This window comes from Dipodomys merriami, unplaced genomic scaffold (assembly GCF_024711535.1).
Source record: "Dipodomys merriami isolate MVZ:Mamm:240054 unplaced genomic scaffold, mDipMer1.0.p SCAF_18, whole genome shotgun sequence".
In the NCBI taxonomy this organism is placed as follows: domain Eukaryota; kingdom Metazoa; phylum Chordata; class Mammalia; order Rodentia; family Heteromyidae; genus Dipodomys; species Dipodomys merriami.
Genome location: NW_027203159.1, coordinates 13,523,385 through 13,543,962, shown reverse-complemented (window position 1 = coordinate 13,543,962; position 20,578 = coordinate 13,523,385).

Sequence of the window (20,578 nt, the reverse complement as noted above, 5' to 3'; positions counted from 1 at the left end):
TGGGGCAGTGATCTCACAATGACAATGTGATGTCACAATACATTGACATCTTAATATCTTCTTAATTTTTTTTAATTTAATTTAATTTTATTTGTGAACATACTGTACAGAGGAGTCAATTACATGGGCAGGATAATGCGTATATTTCTTACCAAGCATTGCAGCCTCCTCCTTTGTTTACCCTTCACATCCCTTCCCAGCCTCCCCCCTCCCCCCCAATGCCAATCCTTCTCCTTCCCCCCCTTCCCCCCCGAGCACTGACGTTGTAAAGCTCGTTTTGGACATGACAACTTGTACTTCTCATTGTTGCAACAAGTCCACCTGTATCCTTAAACAACTGGTTTTTCCCCCTCTCCTCCACAAGTTATACTGACATCAAATATAGTGAAAGCAGGGGTTATACTGTGGGGGAGGGACATACAAAGCAACAAAGAGATAATCTTATAAATGCGTTAGAAACACATACATGAAAAAAAATTAAAATACACATCTAAGGGTTCATTTTCCTGAACATCACATTATCTGACCTTTTCCGCTTGACTCATACATATACTAGATATTGCAAATAAGGGAAACCATGGGACCTATGTTTCTTTGAGCCTGGCTTACTTCACTTAATAAAATTTTTTCCAAACCTGTCCATTTCCTAACAAATGGGGAAATGTCATTCTTTCTGATGGAGGCATAGAATTCCATTGTGTATATATACCACATTTTCTTGATCCATTCATCTACTGAGGGGCATCTGGGTTGGTTCCAGATCTTAGCTATGGTAAATAATGCTGCAATAAACATTGTTGTGCTGGTAGCTTTAGTGTGGTCTTGTTTGTAAACATTTGGGTAACTGCCCAAAAGTGGGATTGCTGGGTCATAGGGGAGTTCTATGTGAAGTCTTTTCAGGAACCTCCATACTGCTTTCCAAAGAGGTTGAACAAGTTTACATTCCCACCAACAATGAAGTAAGGTTCCTTTCTGTCCACATCCCCTCCAGCATCTGTTGTTGTTAGAGTTCTTGATTTTTGCCGTTCTAACTGGAGTGAGATGATATGTCAATATTGTTTGATTTGCATTTCCTTTATGGCTAGGGATGTTGAACATTTCTTCATGTGTCTGTTGGCCATCCTTCTTTCTTCTTCAGAGAAGTTTCTCTTTAAGTCTTTCACCCACTTCTTTATTGGGCAGTTGTTTCTTTGAGGATTTGTTGTTGGGTGGTTTAATTTTTTGAGTTCCAAGTATATTTTAGATATGAGACCCTTGTCCTTTGTATGGCTAGTAAAGATCTTCTCCCAATCCGTGGGCTTTCTATTGATCTTGCTAGCTATGTCATTTGCCATGCAGAAGCTCTGCAACTTTATGAAATCCCATTTGTCCAAACTTTCTTTGATTTGTTATGTTTCCGGGTGTCTATTCAGAAAATTTCGGCTTGAGCCAAGGAGACCTAGGGTTTCTCCTATTCCATCCTTTAATGTTTTCAGAGTGTCTGCTTTGAGTTCAAGGTCTTTGATCCATTTGGAGTTGATTCTGGTGCAGCGTGATATATAAGGATCTAGCTTAAGTTTTCTACATGTAGTTAACCAATTTTGCCAGCACCATTTACTGAAGTGGTTGTCTTTCTTCCATTCTATTGTTTTAGCTCCCTTATCGAAGATTAGATGGCTACAGATCTGTAGGTTCATTTCTGGGTTTTCAATTCTATTCCATTGGTCCTGAGGTCTGTTCTTATGCCAATACCAAGCTGTTTTGATTACTATGGCTTTGTAGTAGAGTTTGAAGTTTGCTATTGATATTCCTCCAGCAGTGTTCTTTCCATTGAGGAGCGTTTTTGCTATTCGGGGTCTTTTATTGTTCCATATGAATTTTTGGATTGCCTCTTCTATTTCCTTGAAGAATGAGGTTGGAATTTTGATAGGTATTGCGTTGAATTTGTAGATAGCGTTGGGAAGAATTGCCATTTTCACGATGTTAATCTTTCCAATCCAGGAGCATGGAGGTTTTGCCATTTTTTAAGTTCTGTGTTGATTTCCTTTTTTAAGATTTTAAAGTTTTCATCATAGAGGTCCTTCACTTCTTTAGTTAAGTTAATTCCTAGGTATTTTATTTTTTGTGGGGCTGTTACAAATGGAGTTGCTTTCCTAATTTCAGCCACACTTTTCTCATTGTTGGCATACAGAAAAGCCATTGATTTTGGGGGGTTAATTTTATAACCAGCTACTTTGCCAAAGTTTTGAATCAGCTTGAGTAATTTGGGAGTAGAGTCTATGGGATTCTTTAAATACAAGATCATGTCATCTGCAAAGAGGGAGAGTTTTATTTCTTCTTTCCCTATTTGGATCCCCTTTATGTCTGCATCTTGTCTTTTTGCTGTAGCTAGGCATTCTAATACTAGATTGAAGAGAAGTGGAGAGAGTGGGCATCCTTGTCTTGTTCCTGAGTTAAGAGGAAATGGCTTTAGTTTTTCACCATTGAGTATAATGCTGGCTGTAGGTTTGTCATATACAGCCTTTATTGTATTGAGGAATGTTCCATGGATTCCTAATTTTTCCAGAACCTTCATCATAAAGGGGTGTTGGATCTTGTCGAATGCTTTTTCTGCATCTATTGAGATAACCATGTGGTTCTTATTCTTGCTCCTGTTGATGTATGAATAATATAAATTGATTTGCGTATATTGAACCAGCTTTGCATCCCTGAAATGAATCCTGTTTGATCATGGTGTATGATTTTTTTGGATGAATTGTTGAAGTCGATTGGCCAAAATTTTGTTGAGGAGTTTTGCATCAATGTTCATCAAAGAAATTGGTCTATAGTTCTCTTTCTTTGATGAGTCCCTGCCTGGTTTTGGGATGAGGGTTATGACGGCTTCATCGAATGTGCTCGGTAGTGAGCTTTCTCTTTAATTTCATTGAACGCTTGGAGGAGTATTGGTGTGAGCTCTGCTTTGAAGGCCTTGTAAAATTCTGCTGTAAAACCATCTGGTCCTGGACTTTTCTTAGCTGGAGGTCTCTTATTGCTGTTTCTATTTCAATGCTTGATATTGGCCTGTTAAGCTGGTTTAACTCATCTTGGTTTAGTTTTGGCATGTCAGTATTTGCTAAGAAAAGGTCCATTTCTGTGAAGTTCTCAAACTTATTAGCATAAATTTTTGAGAAGTATTCCCTTATAATGTTCTGAACCTTGGTTGTTTCTGTGGTGATGTTTCCCTTCTCATCTCTGAGTTTATTAATTTGGGTGTGTTCTCTTCTTTTTCTGATTAGATTTGCTAAGGGTCTGTCAATTTTGTTAAGTTCTTCGAAGAACCAACTCTTTGTTTTGTCGATTCTTTCTATAGTTTTTTTGGATTCTAATTCATTTAATTCTGATTTAATTTTGATTATTTCTTTCCATCTACTGGATTGGGGTTTATCTTTCTGCTCTTTTTCAAGGAGGTTTAGATGTGTCATTAAATTGTTAGTTTCAGATCTCTCCAATTTGTTGATGTAGGAGCTCAGAGCTATAAACTTGCCTCTGAGTACTGCCTTTGCTGTGTCCCAGAGAAGCTTGTAATTTGTGTGTTCATTTTTGTTGAATAGCATGAACATTTGAATTAATATTTTGTTAATATTTTATTGTGATAAATACTTAGCTACTTTTCACAAATTTTATGGTATTGTGAGTTAATGCTACCTATTGTCCAAAAGAATTTTAACCTTCATAACAATGTCCATTGTCATAATCATGGTTTAAAAAATTTGTGAAATCTCTGAGCTATTTATTCCATTTCTGGTGGAAATTTTGCTTGGTTTTAGCTATTCCCTCTATCCCTCTCATTCCCTCTCTCCTATTGCCGCCCTTGAGTTGCTTAGTTCACTTTCATCAATGTCCACTGCAGCTGATGGGCCCCTCTGTTGTATGATTTTCCCAGTTTACCTCTGATTCGGCGTATTCCTCCTAGTTTCCCTCAGAAGTGCACATATATGCCATATATTCGGTCGGCAGTATTGCGTCATTTTGTAACGCTATCACAAGATGAGTGGAGGTCTTTGGTTCTTGAGACCTGTTTACTTTGTCATATTTCCTTATATTTTCTATATTACATTCAGATATCAGGGACACCATACCATTTGTCTCTTTACTCTTGCTTACCTCTATCAAAATAATTTTTTTCTAATTCCATGCCTTTTCCTGCAAATTCCATTATTGTCTCCTTTCTAATGACTGTGTAATATTCTGTTGTATACAAGTGCTACATTTTTTTAGGTCCATTCATCAGTACTGGGGTTTCTGGGGTTCTTTTTATATCATGGTTATTGTGAAATGTGCCCCAATGAATGTGGAAATGTATGTGTACTTCTATACTTGTTTTATTGCTCAGGGTAGATTCCGAGGCGTGGTATGGCTGCGTCATAGGAGAAGTCTAGATTGAGCTGTCAGAATTATCTCTATACAGATTTCAAAGTGTATTAGTGTACATTTCCAACAGCAGTGCAGTAGGATTCCTCTTTCTTTGCTTCCACTACAGCATTTGTCATTGGCTGAATTTAGGATATGGACCATTTTGTTTGGGTAAGTGGATATCTCAGGGTTGTTTTTATTTGCATTTCCTTTACAGGGATGATGAACACTTCCTCATGTGTTTCTTTGCCATTTTCATCTCTTCTTCTGAGAAATTTGTCTTCAGTTCCCTTGGTCATTTAGTAATTGTTTTGTTAGTTTTTGGAAGGATTATAATCTTGAGTTCCCTGTATATATTGTATACTAGGCCATTGTATGATATATCACGGGTAAATATTTTCCCAGTTATTTGGCTGTCTTTCCAGTTTGGTTTCTATGTCCTTAGCTGTACAGAATTTCTTTCTTAATTTAAGGTAGTCCCATTTGTGGAATCTCTCTCCAAATTGTTATGACCTTGGGCTCTGTTCAGGAAGTTCCTACCTGTGATTATAACTTCGTGTCTCTGCTTCTCTGTCCTGAAGTACTTTCAGAATTTCACGTTTGATGTTAAGGTCTTCAATTCATTTTGAGTTGACATAGGGTCCATTTTTAGTTTTCTGAATATGGCTGCCAAATTTCCCCAGCACCAGTATTTGAAGAAGCTATTCTTATTCCACTGAATATATTTGGCTTCTTTGTCTAATATTAGCTGACTCTATAACCTCTGCTTTCACTATATTGAATGCCAGTATAACTTGTGGAGGAGATGGGGAAAAACAAGTCGTTTAAGGATACAGGTGGACCTGTTGCAACAATGAGAAGTACAAGCTGTCATGTCGAAAACGAGCTTTACAACGTCGGCGTGGGGGGGAGGGGGGGAGGATTGGGTGGGGAGGTGGGAGGCTGGGAAGGGATGTGAAGGGTAAGCAAAGGAGGAGGCTGCAATGCTTGGTAAGAAACGTATGCATTATCCTGCCCATGTAATTGTAACCCCTCTGTACAATATGTTCACAAATAAAATAAAATAAATATCAGCTGACTGTAAGAATGTGGTTTAATTTCTGTGTCTTCTAACCTATTCCAATCGACTTTGGGCCAGTTTTGTGTCAGTACCAAGTTGCTCTCTTTATTATTATGGCTTTATAGTATAGTTTGAGGACCACATCATGATTTCTCCCCTGCTGTTGGGGGTTTTGCATAGAATGCTTTTGGCTATAAATTTTTGGAGTGTTAGCTCGAGTTTAATATAGTACATCATTGGGATTTTAATGGGAATTGCATTAAATTTGTATATTAATTTATGCATATGGTAATTTTCCTCAGATTAAATCTGCTTATCTAAGAACATGGAAGGTCTTTCCATTTCCTGGGGTCTTCTATTATTACTTTCTTTAAGTTTTTATATTTTTCATTAAATAGTTTGGGATTTTTTTTTCTTTTTGGGGGGAGTCCAGTCCTGGAGTCTGAACTCTGAGCCTGGTTGCTGTCCCTCAGCTTTTCAGCTCAAGGGTAGCGCTCTACCACTTGAGCCACAGCACCACTTCTGGCTATTTTTCTTGTTGCTTATGTGATGCTGGGGAATCAAACCCAGGGCCTCATGCTTGCAAGGCAAGCATTCTACCACTGAGCCACCTTCCCAGCCCCTAAACATTTTCTTTACTTCTCTGGTTAGGTTAATTCCTAAATATTTTTGAGGTTATTGTTAATGGGTATCTTTCCTTGATTTCCCTTCCTGCTTGTTTGTTTTTGGAGTTCAGAAAGGCAACTGATCTTGTGGGTTCATTTAGTATCCTGCTATATTGCCAATGTGGCTTACAAGTTCTAAATGTTTGGGGCTGGGGTTTTGGGGACCAATGAGGTATAATATCATGTCATCTGCACAAAGGGATAGTTTAAATTCCCCCTTTTCTATGCAGATCCCTTTTTTCTTGCTTTACTGCTATGACTAAGTATTCCAGAACTGTAATAAAGAGAAGTGGTGAGAGTGAGCATCCTTGGCTTCTTCCTGATTTTAGGAAAATTGTTTGTTGTTTTTCCCATTATGTATAATATTGGCTATTGGTCTGTTATATATAGATTTTATTGTTTTAAATAATGTTTCTTCTATACCTATATTCTCAAGAACTTTTAACATGAATGAATATTATATTTTATCCAAAGCGTTTTCCATGTCCATGGAGATAATTATGTTATACTTGAGCTTCTGTCTGTTGGAATGATGGATTCGATTTATTAATTTATGTATGTTCAACCATACCATCATTTCTGGGATGAAGCCTAGATGATCACCATGTATGATTTTTTATATGTTTCTGAATTCTTTTGGCTAATTTTTTAGGAGCTTTGCATCTGTGTTCATCAAGGAGATTTTCTGTAGTTCTTTTTTGTTGGGTCTTTTCCTAGGTTGGGGATGAATGTGATATTGCCTTCATAGAATGAGTTTGAGATAGCTCCCTCTGTTTCTATTTTTCTGAAGAATTTAAGGAGTGTGGGTATTAGTTCCTCTTTAAAGGTCTTATTGTATTCCTTTGGTCCTGGACTTTTCCTTGTTGGAAGACTTCTGATTGCATCCTCTATTTCATTGTAAGTTATTGGCTTATTTTAATTGATTTATTTCTTCTATGTTCAATATGGAAAATTTGTATTTCTGTAAAATTTCATCCATTTCTGACAAGTTTTCCTCCCTTACTGAATTTAGATTCTGGAAATAATTTTTTATAATTGAATGGCAGGTATTGGTTATACTTTTTCCCGTGGCATCTGTGATCTTCTTGATTTTGATTTCCTCTCTTCTTTTTAGTCTTGCCAGCGTTTTTTCAGGTGAACATCTTTTTGTTTTCTAATTTTATTTATAGTTTTCTTAGTCTCTACTTTGCTAATTTCAGCTCTTTTTTTTGGTTATCTCACTCCATTTGGTCACTTTAGGTTCAATTTGTTCATGCTTTGATAGAAGTTTTAGTTGTAACATGACATTATTTAATTGATCTGTCTCTATTTTTTTGATATGTGCACTGAGAGGAAGATTTTGCCCCTTAACCCTTCTTTTTCTGTGTCCCACAAGTTTCTTTGTGATTTGTATTCATTTTCCTTGAAATTTAGAAACTTTTACTTTCTTCTTTAATTTCTCTTGTTACACAGGGGTTCATTTTCCATATATTTGATTAATTTCTATGGTGGGCTTTGTTATTGAGAAATGGCTTGAATCCACTGTGATCATATAGATTACAGGTGAATATGTCCATCTACATTTACTTGCTTAAGTGCTTTCTATGAACTATGATATTGAGTATTTTGGAAAAAGTTCCATGGGCTCCTGAGAAGAATGTGCACTGGATTATTGTAGGCTGGAAAACACGATTGATGTCAATGATATGGCTTCATTGAATTTAGAGGCTTCTTTGTCAATCCTCTTTTGGTAGATCTGTCCTTTGGTGAGAGTGGAGTATTAACGTCTCCTAGTATTATTGTATTTGGATCTATTTTATTCTGTAAGTCTGAGAGTATTTATCAAACATACTTGGGTAAATCAAGGTTTGGGAGTATAACTTGATAATGATACTATCCTCTTCTTGAATTGTTTCCTGTATTAATATGTGGTATATTTCTTTGTCTTTTTTTAATGTTGGTTCTCAGAGTACCGCATCTATTTTTTTGAATGCAACTCCTATTTGAAAATTCTGTATCTCTTTTGATAATTCATTTCTTTATTCTTCAAATTTTTGATCTTGTTCTTGCTTTAATTCTTGAATAATTGTCTCTACAGTACTTGTCTTCCATTTCTGTTTTGCTTTCACTGGGGCTTTTCTCAGGGTGGTTGTTGGTACTTGGGTTTGGCTTTCTATCTTGGCTATTGATGAATTTTGTAATTTTTTTGCTGTGATATTTGCATGATGTTTCAGGGATTATTGGAGCACAATTGCAAACTCATACTGCTTTGGTCAATAGTTCGCTGACTTTGCTTGGTTCTTGGGTGGTTCCTGGACCAATTGTAGAAACTTTGAGTTGGCTGAGTCTTTACTTGGTATCAGTTCTGATGGGAGAGAGACCAACCTCCAGCTTTTAATCTGATGAACATAGGATTCAGCTGTCTTCTGGAGATTACAGGCAGTTCGCATCTTCAACCAAGGACTAAGCAGCCTAGACTGCTCCTGTTCCCCCATGGGTGCTTTTGGTTCCAGTTGCTGGAGTCCGCTAGGAATTCCTGAGTGTAATCATGCGCTGGTACCCTGACCTTTCCAATCCCCAGCCCATGTTATATAGTTCAGGCTCTGATGAGATTTGTGGTTCTGGTTCTTCCTCCCTGGGTACATAGGTCTTTTGCCATCATGGGCATTGTTCCCAAGGGCTGTGGTTCCCTACTTTCCACCCTTTTCTGAGCCATGTATTCAGCTTTGCACATCACCCAGGACTGGTGGGTTATGGAGCTCAAGAACCTGTTTCCAAGGTCTGGCCCTGGCTTTTGTTCCCAGACTGTGACATGCTATTTGGGCCCAGGTGGAACCGTTGATGCTGGATTTCCTGTTTGGAATATGCAGTTTGGATTTCTTCTGTTGACTGTTCTCCCCCATGGGTGTTGTTCTTGGCTTTGAGCCTTTAATATCTCTCCCCGGGGCACACTTGGTCAAGCCTGTTGGGCTGATTGTACTACACAGGCTAATTGGGAGTTGCGTGTTTCCCAGGTTTAATAGGGCCTGTAGTCCAGGTGGTTGGGGTGGTGGGTGGGGTGGGTGGAGGGATCTGGGTCAAAGTTTAGGGGTTACCAACAGCACTGGTCTCCATTGGGAGAAAGGCTGTCCTTGTTGGGTGCTCACTTATCCTAGAGCAGGTTGGGAACTCTTCAGTAGTGTTGTGGCAAACCTGTTTCTCTGTGCTGTAGGAAACTGGTTGTTACCATAGTCTGAGTTCCATTGAGATAATTGTGAACTGGGCCAGATGATGGTAGTGGCTCAGGGCCTGTGTTTCACACCATCTCTGCCTCTGTTTATGCTGTCCAGGTTAGCACCATTGGCTTGTTTTGCAATGGCATGGAACACTCTAGTTCTGCGGGTGGGTAGGCTTTGGTGGGAGGGTGAGAAGCTGGTCTGCTAGCATCGAGTGGGGTAGATTCTTCATGCAGGATCTGAACTCCAAGTTTTTCTCTGAACTGTCTGGGTTAGCATTGGCATCTTGGGAGTCTTCTGCACAGGCATTATGTGGATAGTTCTCTGCATTTCAGGGGTTTCCTCCTACAGCTGTGGGGCCGATGGTTTTGATGGGATGGTGCAGGACTGCTCCACTGATGAGGTGTGTGGGAGGCGTCCAAGCTCCAATAGTGCTCTGATTACAATCACCAGGTCCAGCACAGACACCTTGGGAATCAGCTATACTGGCATTCTACAGACGACCCACTGTGGGTCTGGAGTCCCTGGCAACTAAGGACTGCACTATGCTAGAACATGGCATGGAGTTGTGCCACCAAAAAGGGTGGTAGACGGGTCTTGGTGCAGGTTCTGAGATCCAATGATTCTATCTCTGTTTGTACTCTCTGGGTTAGTTCGGGAACCGTGGGAGTCCTCTGCAATGGCGTTGTGTGGACAGACCCCTGTTTTCCGGGTCTATCATATCTATCATGCTGGATGGCCTTAGTGGAATGGTGCAGAGCTGCTCTGCTGATGAGCAGTGTGGGAAGGTTCTTTGTAGGTTCTAAACTTAAAGGATACTCTGTCTAAAATCACCGGGTCCAGTACTTTGGGAGTCTGCTGCACTGCCATTGTGGCTTTGGGGTTTCTGGCAGCCCCATACTGGGCCAGGCCACCGTTTGTCATGGAGTTGTGCCACCCTCAATGGGTGGGGGAAGGTCTTCATGCTTTTCTCTTCTGAAAGATAACCCTTTTGTTTTTACACCTGTTTTTCTCTGGGTGTTCATCATTTTGCTGTGGTTGTTTTTTTGTGTAAACAGTTGTAACTTGAACTCTATTTGGTTAGAGAGAGATGTGGTGATCCACGACTGTTCTGTTGTTATCTGGGCCTCCTTCCATAATAATATTTTGATGTCACAATTAGTTGGTGATGCAAAATTCATGATGAGGTCACAGTAGATTTGTGATGTTTCTATGGGTTTATGATGTCACAAAGACATGTCAAATCTCAATTATCATTACTCAAAATGAGTATATGAGTTCACAAAGGGAATAGTATGTCTCCAAACACAAATATGATGATGTCCTAAAAGTTTTGTGAGATCCCATGTGAGACAATGGTCATGATGTCTGGAAGTGATGGCACAGGAGTAAGGATGTCACAGTGGATTTCTGATACAACATAACATACCTTAAATATGAGCTTGAAAAGAGACTACAAGATCACAAAAGGCCTAAGATATCATGATTACAGCAGGCCAAATTACAGCAGGACAGATTTATGATGTTACACTGTGGTAGTGATATCACCATGGTAATGTGAAGTCACAAATGCATTGTGATATCACAATGGTTATGAGGTCACAATCGGTTCTGATATCAACACATATGACACATTTGAAATAAAATGAAATCACACAATAGGCATTCTCAATGTATCTATGATATCACAATGACTATGTGATGTCATAATGTTATGGTGCCATTGCTGTTTTATGATGTCACAATGAGCTGATCATGACATCATGACAATGAGATGTCACAATTGACATGATGTCACAAAGGGCTTGTGATGTTACAATGGCATGTGTGGTCTCAGTTGTCATTAGTTCACAATGAGGATATGGATAGGGATTGTGATGTCACAAAGCCACAAAGGATGTGGTTTTTAAAAGGTGCTGAGGTCATATGTTTGAGATCACACGTGATCATGATGTCACAACAGAAATCTGATGTCACAATGAGTTTGTGATCTTGCAGTGGTGTTGAGTTTACAAAGCTTTTGGGATATCACTGTGAGTTATTATATCACAATGATATCTCCAATTTCAATGGCTACTATTTAATAATGAGGATATGAATTCACAGAGGGAGCTTGAAATCCCAAGCAATGAATTTCTTAAAATGTTATGAAGCCACACTATGCTTGTGAAAATATGAGACAAGTATATCACTATGGCAATGTTAAGTAACAACATCATGTGATAATAATGTTTTAATGTCACAACAAGTTTGTGATGCCATAATGGTGAAGATGTCATAATAGGTTTGTTATGTCACAATAAGTTGGTGGTGTCACAATGGCATGTTGAAACAAAAAAATCGTTAATTCACAATGAGTATTTTTGAAATCATTGTGAGTTCACAAAGAGGCTGTGATGTCTACAGAGATAAGTGTCGTAACAAATGTAATGTCCTAGCTGTTTTGTGATGTTTCAAAGCTGTGATACAATATCACAATATGACACAATGGTCATGAAATCTGGCAGGGGGATGTCATAGAGGTCATAATATCACAGTTCATTTATGATATCATTTATCATATCTGAAATGTTGAGGTCCAGAAGAGGTTATGAGCTCACAAATGTCCTAAGATATCACAATGGCAGCATGCCACTAATGTTATGAGGACAGGACAGGGTTATGTCTCAGTAGGTTTGTGATATCACAATGGTAATGTGATATAACAAGGGGTTTGTGATGTCACAATAAGTTTCTAATATAGTAACTACATGTTCAGTTTCAATTCTAGTAGTTCAAAATGAGGATGTGTTCTCAGCAGAAGCTCCAGGTATCAAAGTCCATGAATATTCTAAATTATTATGATGTCATAATAGATTTGTGAAAACACAATGGTACAGAGATATCACAATGTCATTATGATTTCAAAATTTCACATCATAGTAAGATATTTATGTGACAATTAGGTGTTGATGACATATTGGTGATAACGTCAAAATAAATTTCTGAGGTAAACATTCATTTGGGTTTGTCAGAATGGAATTAATGATATCAAAGATCATTAATTCACTATAACTATATTCATTCACAGAGACCGAGACGTTTCCTTGGACATGTGTTGTCACAAATGCAATGAATTTCTAACAATGTGCTGATGTCACAGTGTGACACAAGGTTCAAGATGGCTGGCAATGTGATGTCAAAATGGTCATGATATCCCAGGGATTTCTGATATAACATGTCATATCTGATATATTATGAGGTCAAAACAGATTATGAGTCACAAATAGACTTAGACATAACTATGGCAGCATATGAGAAGTGGACAGGTTTGTGAAGTCACAGTGAGTTAGTGATATTGCAATGGCTATGTGATTTCACAGAGTGAATGTAAGGTCACATTGGTTATTATGTCACATGGATTTCTGATGTCAACCGACCCGCCAAATATGATATAAAATAAAACCAATGGATAGGCATTTATAATGTGTGGATGTGGATGATATCACAAAGACAATGTGAAAACCTAATGCTTTCATCTCATTGAACATTGCTGATGTCCCATGAATGGAAGGTGTCACAAAGACAATTTGCTGTCACATGTGATGATGCCACAACATGTTTGTGATATTACAGTGGCTTGTCTGATCACAATTGTCATTATGTCACAATGAACATATGGGTACACAGAGACTGTGATGTCACAAAGGCCGTGTGTTTTTTTCAACGGTGCTAAAAGGTCATAATAGGTTTGGGAAGTGACAATGTGATAGTGTTATAACAGCAATGTCATGTCACAGAATCACATCATAATCTTGTTGTGATGCCACAATTAGTTGGTAATGCCATAATGGAGATGAGGTCACAATAGGTTTGTGATGTCAAAATGGGTTTTAATGTTACAATGGCATTCAGGATCTCAATTGTCATTTACTCACAATGACTAAATGAATTCACAAGAGGACTGTGATTTCTCCAGTCATGTGTTGTCACAAATATGATGACATCCTAACAGGTTTGTGAAGTCACCATGTGACACAAGGGTCATGATCTCTGGCAGTTTGATAACACAGTTTTCATGATGTTACTGTATTTCTGATATCACATATCATACCTGAAATATGAGGTCCAATAATGATGATGAGTTCATAAAAGACCTAAGATACCACAATGGCTGTATGTCACAAAAATTATGAGGACATATTTGTGATATCTTGGTTTAGTGATATCACTGTGGCAATGTGATGTCACAAAGGCATTGTGACTTCAAAATGGTATTGAGGTCAAAATGGGCTCTTGGCATCAAGCCAAATACCAGAATTGCATTTCATATCAATTCCCATGATATTTGATAGAATAAAATCAAAGAAGAGGGATGTACAACCTGTCTATGTAGTCAATGAGATATCACAATCCTATGATGTAAATGTAGTTTTGTGATGTCACAAATGAATTATAGCATCATAGCGACAATGGGTGTCATACTGGTGATGATGTCAAAAAGCGTTTGAGATGTTTCAATGACATGTCTGATCACAATTGTCATGAGGTCAAAATGAGGATATGGGAAACAAAGGGACTGTGATGTCAGAAAGGCTATTTATTTTTGAAAAAAGCTAAAAGTTCATAATACTTTGGTAATGTCTCAATGTGATCATGAAATCACAATAGCATTGTGATAACAATGCTTTTGTGATAACACACAATAGTAATGATGTCTCTTTGGGTTTGTGATGTCACAAAAATTTTGTAATATAACAATCACATATACAATTGAAATGGCTTCTAATTCAAAATGAGGATAGGAGTTCAGAGAAGGAGTGTAAATCCCAAAGGCCATTACTTTTCTAAAATGTCGTAATATGTAATAGGTTTGTGAAAATCCAATGGGCCAATGATATCACAATGTCAATATCATGTCACAATATCATCTCATGATACAATTTTGAAGCCACAGTTAGTTATGCCATACTGGTGATAAGAATTATAGTTTTGCGATATAACAATAAGTTGATGATGTAAAAATGGCATTCCAGATCTCAATTCTCATTGACCCACAATGATTATATGAGCTCACAAGAGACTGTGATGTCTCCAAAGGCACGTGTGGTCACAAATGTGATGGAGTCCTAGCAGGTTTTTGATGTCACAATGTGACACAAAAGTCATGAAGTCTAGCAAGGTGATGCCACATGGATTTGAAGTCAAGGTGGATTCCTGGTATCACCTGCCATACCTGTTATATATTGAGGTATAAAACAGGTAATCATCTCACAAGGTCCATAAGATATCACAATGGAAGCATGTCAAAATTTATGAGGAGAGGACAGGCTGGTGATGGCAGAGTGGGTAAGTGATATCCAATGTCAATATGTTGTCACAAAGGGATTGTTATGTCACAATGGTTACTGGGGTCACCATAGATTTTGACTACAAAACTACAAGCTAAATTTCAAGTAGAATGAAATAACAGAATAGTCGTTTATAATGTTTCTATGACATCCCAAAAAATAGGTAATGACTTAATGCTATGATGTCGTTGAAATTTGGTTATGTCACAATGAACTGATGGTGTTATATTGAAAATGTGATGACACAGTGGAGATGATGTCACTGTGTTGATTTTTTTCTATTTAGAATTTTTTATTGTGAAAATACTATACAGAAGGGTTACAATTACATGAGCAAGGAAATGAATACATTCCTTATCAAGCATCATCATGGCATGTCTGATCTAAATTGTCCTTATGTCACAATGACCATATAGGTACACAAAGGGATTGTGATATCTCAACCCAGATGCGCCTTAGTTGATGAAGGGGTCAAGAAAATGTAGTATATATACACAATGGAATTCTATGCCTCCATCAGAAAGAATGACATTGCCCCATTTGTTACGAAATGGAAAGACTTGGAAAACTATATGAAGTGAAGTAAGAAAGGCCCCAAAAACATAGGACCCATGGTTTCTCTTATTTGCAATAACTAATATATCTCTGAGACAAGCAAAAATTTCAGATAAGTAGATGTTAGGTGAAATGAACCCCAACATAAGGATTCAAAGAGTTTTTCTTTCTTGTGATAGTTTCTAACATAATTATAAGATGATTTTCTTGTTGCTTATGTCCCTCTCCCATGGTATAACCCCTGCTTTCACTGTATTTTTTTTTCAATTTTTCATTGTGAAAATATCATGGAGATGGGTTACAATTACATGGCAAGGTAATGACTACATTTCTTATCAAGCATTGTTGCCTCCTCCTTTGTTGCCCCTTCCCATCCCTTCCCATCTCCCACCCTCCCACTCCCTTACCTCCACCTCTCTGCCCCCGACCACAGTTGTAAATTTCGTTTTTCGACATAACGACTTATGCAGCTCATTGTAACAATGCTTCCATCATTATCCCTTTTTTAACGGTTTGTTTTGCCCTTCCCCTCCACAAGTTATGCCAACATCTAATACAATGAAAGCAGGGGTTATACTGTGGGGTAGGGACATACAAAGCAACATAGAAATCATCTTATAAATATTTGGTGTTGTTATAATTTGTGGAGAGGAAGGCAAAAATCAAATGGCTTAAATAGGGATACAGGGGGATCCTTGCAACAATGAGATTTACAAATCATTATGTTGAAAAATGAACTTTACAACTTTGGTGGGGAGTGGGACGTGGGGCTGTGGGAGGGGTGGGAGGGAGATGGGAAGGGATGGAAAGGGAAAACAAAGGAAGAAGCAAGAATGCTTGTAGCATTACATACCATGATTTTGGGGGTGAGTGGTTTGCAGACCAATTAACAAAGGGAGAGGCTTCCCATTGGAGGTCTGAGGTTTGGTGGTCGAGGCTGCTCTTGACTCTGGGTAGTTGCAGGCTCTTTCTAGTGTAAATAATCTTATTTTCTAAAATATGCCTCGATGGATTGTCTCGTGCTTTCCAGGGAATAATTTTGGGATGCCCCAGCAAAATAATCCATCTGAATATCATTGGGACTTTGTGCTGGGAAAACTCCCACATAGGTAAGTGTCTTGACTCTCAGGGTTCACAGCCTCCCTCATATCTTTGTTTTCTGAGGCTGAGTTTGGACATGAATAATGTAGGATTCTTGGAGTGTGTCTAGGGCAAGCTTGCCAGATCATGTGGGAAACCTCCCTGGAGGTCTTCTGGGGTTTCATTGGGAAGCCATCTGGGAACTCCTTGTGAAGTCATCTGGTGCTTCCTTGAGAAGCCACCTCCTCCGGAGGTGATCTAGATTCTTTGAGAAGGCCTCCAACTTACTCAATTATTAGCTAAGGATCTAGGATTTAATGAGAAGTTACAATGTATTTATAGAATTCAGAGTTCAAAGCAAGTAGAATGAATGAATTGGATCTTAAAGGAAATTTTTACTAAATTAAATACAGACTGGCCATGACTGGTAAGTCTTCTCTGCTTTACTCTCCTTGGAGCAAGATCCATCCCTTATATGAAAGGATTCAATTCATTCAAAGTATGGTATGGTAGACCACTCCCTTTGGTTCCTATACTTGGAGAGGCTATTTTAACCCAAATGTCTAACCACAATCTGCAGGCTTTGCAACCTGTTCTTTTATGTACCTCTACTTTAGCAGCTAAGGCCCACTAGCATCCTGAGTAAAACTCCACAAACTCTTTCTTGCCTGGACAGCTTGTGTGCATATAAACCATCACATTCCTGAATTGTAACCAATCAATCAATGATTATGTTTTCATGAAAGCAGCATTAGATCCATCACTCTCAGGTGACACAGGCAATGGACCAATCTTCAGAGAAGGCTGCAAAATGGACTGTTCAGAGACACTCGATCTGTGGGGGATACAACTTACCAAGTGTTAATTTGTGTTAATTTGTGTATTTCTATGGTTTTCTCATTTTCTGATAAATTTGTGTATTAATTCTGTATAATGGGGGAGATAAGCAATGTTTAGGATCTATTCCAGAAGGAATCAAGGATTTTATTAGACATGTAAACCAGTGGGGGATATAATAACCAGGGGGCCTCCAATAATAAGCAGGCCCATGTTCCCATGGCCCATCCTGCTGAAGTGGATATGATGGATGGAACTGAATGGGGTGTGTCATGCTGCTGGAAGGGCTATCAAGAAAGGACTGGACAGTGGACAGTTTTGGAAGTAATGGTTGCAAACTATGAGGCAGTAGTCCCTTTGGAATGGGGAAGGAGTACAGAAGATATATAAGCTCTCTGTTCAGAGCCATGGAAAAGGAGAGAAAGGAGAAAATCCTAGAAGGAAAGAAGTGGTGAGATAGCAGGAAAGGAAACTTGGAAAGAGAGGAACTACAAGTAGAGCAAAAGGAGCAGGTCACCAACTGAACACGGGCAGAAAAGAGCATGCCTGTGGAGAATGAAGGGGCCTAAAGAGAAGGGGGATTTGGTGGAAGGGAAAAAGAGAAAGACATGGAAGAAAGGACAAGTTGTAGAGAAGGAGAGAAGAAGGGAAATGGACAAAGCCTTGCTCTTTGAACTTTGGAGAACATAATTCTTGGGTTGGTGACTTGCATTCCAATTAACAAATTACTGGGCTGCCCATTGGTGGTCTGAGGTTTGGTGGTCAAAACTGCTGTTGGCCCTTGGTATCCAGCCTTGGACAAGGAAGATGTAGACACCTAGAGTAAATAAATTTGTTTATTATCATAAATATACCTTAATGGAATGTCTTGTCTTTTTTGCATCATAAGTTTACAAGTTCAACAAAGAGCTTGATGTCCCAAAGGCCATATATTGTCCAAATTGTTATGAGGTCATATTAAGTTTGTGAAAAACAAATGGAACAGTGATATCACAATTGCCATGTGTTGTTACAATATCAGAATAATATTTATGATGTGACATTTACTTAGTGATATCATACTGGTGATAAGGTGACAATAGGTTTGTGATGTCACAATGGCTTGGGGATTTAACAATGGCATGGTGGATATCAATTGTCATTAACTCTCTCTGAATATATGCATTCACAAAGGGACTGTGATGTCTCCAAAGACAGTGTGATATCACAATGTTTACAAATTGAAAATGGTTTCTCTTATTACATGTCATACCTGGAATAGTATGAAGTCAAAAACAGATTATGAGCCCACAAAGGTTGCAAAATATCACAGTAGCAATATGTCACAAAAGTTATCAAGACCAGAAAGGTTTTTGATGACACAGTGGGTTAGTGATATCACTATGTCAGTGTGATGTCACAAAGGCTTCATAATGTTGCAGTAGTTACAGGGTCACAATGGATTTCTGATATCAACCCAAATGCTACAATAGAATGAAATAGAATGAAATCACAGAATAGGCACTCACAATCTGTCTATGATGTGTCTATTACAATGTGATTTCATAATGCTATGATGTCATTGTAGTTTTGTGATGTCATAATGAGCTTAACACCAATGGGATGTCACACTGGTGATGATGTCACAAAAGGCTTGTGAGTTTACAATGGAAATATCCAATCTCAGTTGTCATTAGCTCACAATGACAGTATGTGTACACAAAGGAATTGTCATTCACAAAGGCCATGTTTGTTTCAAAAGGTCTAAGAGGCCAGAATACGTTTTGGATGTCATTTTGTGATCGTGATGTCAGTAGGGCAATGTGATGTTACAATGGTCATGATGTTACAGTGGATTTCTTATATCACATGTCACACCTGAAATATGAAGTCAGAAAGAGATTATCAACTTACAAAGAGACTAAGATATCAGAATGGCAGGATATCAGAAAAATTATAAGGATAGGACAGGTTTGTGATAGCACAGTGGATTTAGTTATATCACAATGGCAATATGATGACACAAAGGTATTGAGATATCATTATGGTTATTAGATCCCAATGGGTTTCTGATATGAACTCACATACCACATGTGAAATAGAATGAAACAGCAAATAGGCTTTCACATTGTGTCTACAATGTCACAGTGACAATGTGATGTCATGTGATATCGCAATGCTCTGATTGTGTCATGACAACAATGTGATGCAACACTGGAAATGATGTCACAAATTGTATATGATGTTACAATGGCAGGTCTGATCTCAGTTGTCATTAGTTCACAATGAAGATATGGGTACAAAAAGGGACTGTGGTGTCAAAAAGTCCATGTATTTTTTCAAAGTTTCTAAGAGGTCATAATAGATTTGGTATATCATATGGTTTCATGATGTCATAATGGCAATGTGATGTCAAAATGGGTTTTTGATATAATAGTGGTGATGAGGTCACAATGTGTTTGTGTTGTCACAATGTGTTGTAATATCACAAGAACAAGTCCAATTTCAATTGCTTTTACTTCACAATGATGATACAAGTTCACAGAAGGAACTTGAAGTACTAAATGCCATGTATTTTCTGAAATGTTATGAGGTCATAAGAGGTTTCTGAAAACACAGGGACAGTGGTATTACTATGGAATTTTGATGTCACAATTTCATGTTATTAATAATGTTTTGATGACATGATTAGTTGATGAGGTCACAATAGCATGCCAGATCTCAATTGTCAATAACTCATAATGAGTATATGATGTCTCAAGGGTATTTTTTTCCTCCTAAGGCACGTGTTGTAACAAATATGATTAAGTCCTATCACGTTTGTGATGTTATAATGTGATACAATTGTTAAGACATCTGGAAGTGTGATCATGATGGCACATCAGATTTCTGGTATCACAATCATACCTAGAATATTATGATTTCAAAAACACATTATGAAGTATCAAAGGGAGTAAGATATCTCAATGGCACTATGTCACAAAATTTATGAGGTCATAAATGGTTTGTGATTTCACACTGGATTACTTATATCACAACAGAAATATGATGTCCCATATGAATTGTGATGTTACAATGGTTATTATGTCACAATATGTTTCTGATATCAACACACAGGCCACATTTGAAATAGAATTAAATCACAGCATTCTCATTCAAAATGGGACAATGGTGTCAAATTAACAATGTGATGTCATAATGTTCTTGTGTCATTGCAGTTTTGTGATGTCACAATAAACTGATAATCTCAAAGTGACAATGTGATGTCACATTGGTGTTGATATCACTAAGGTTTCTTTTTTATGTTACAATGGCATGTCTGATCTCAATTGTTATTACTTTACTAAAAGGACATAGGTATACAAAGTGTAATATTACAAACACCATGTGTTTTATCAAATGAGTTGAGAGGTCATTAGAGGTTTGGGATGAGAAAATGTGATGGTGAAGTTGCAATGACAATGTGATGTCAAAATAGATTTGTGTTATCACAGTGGCGATGAGGTC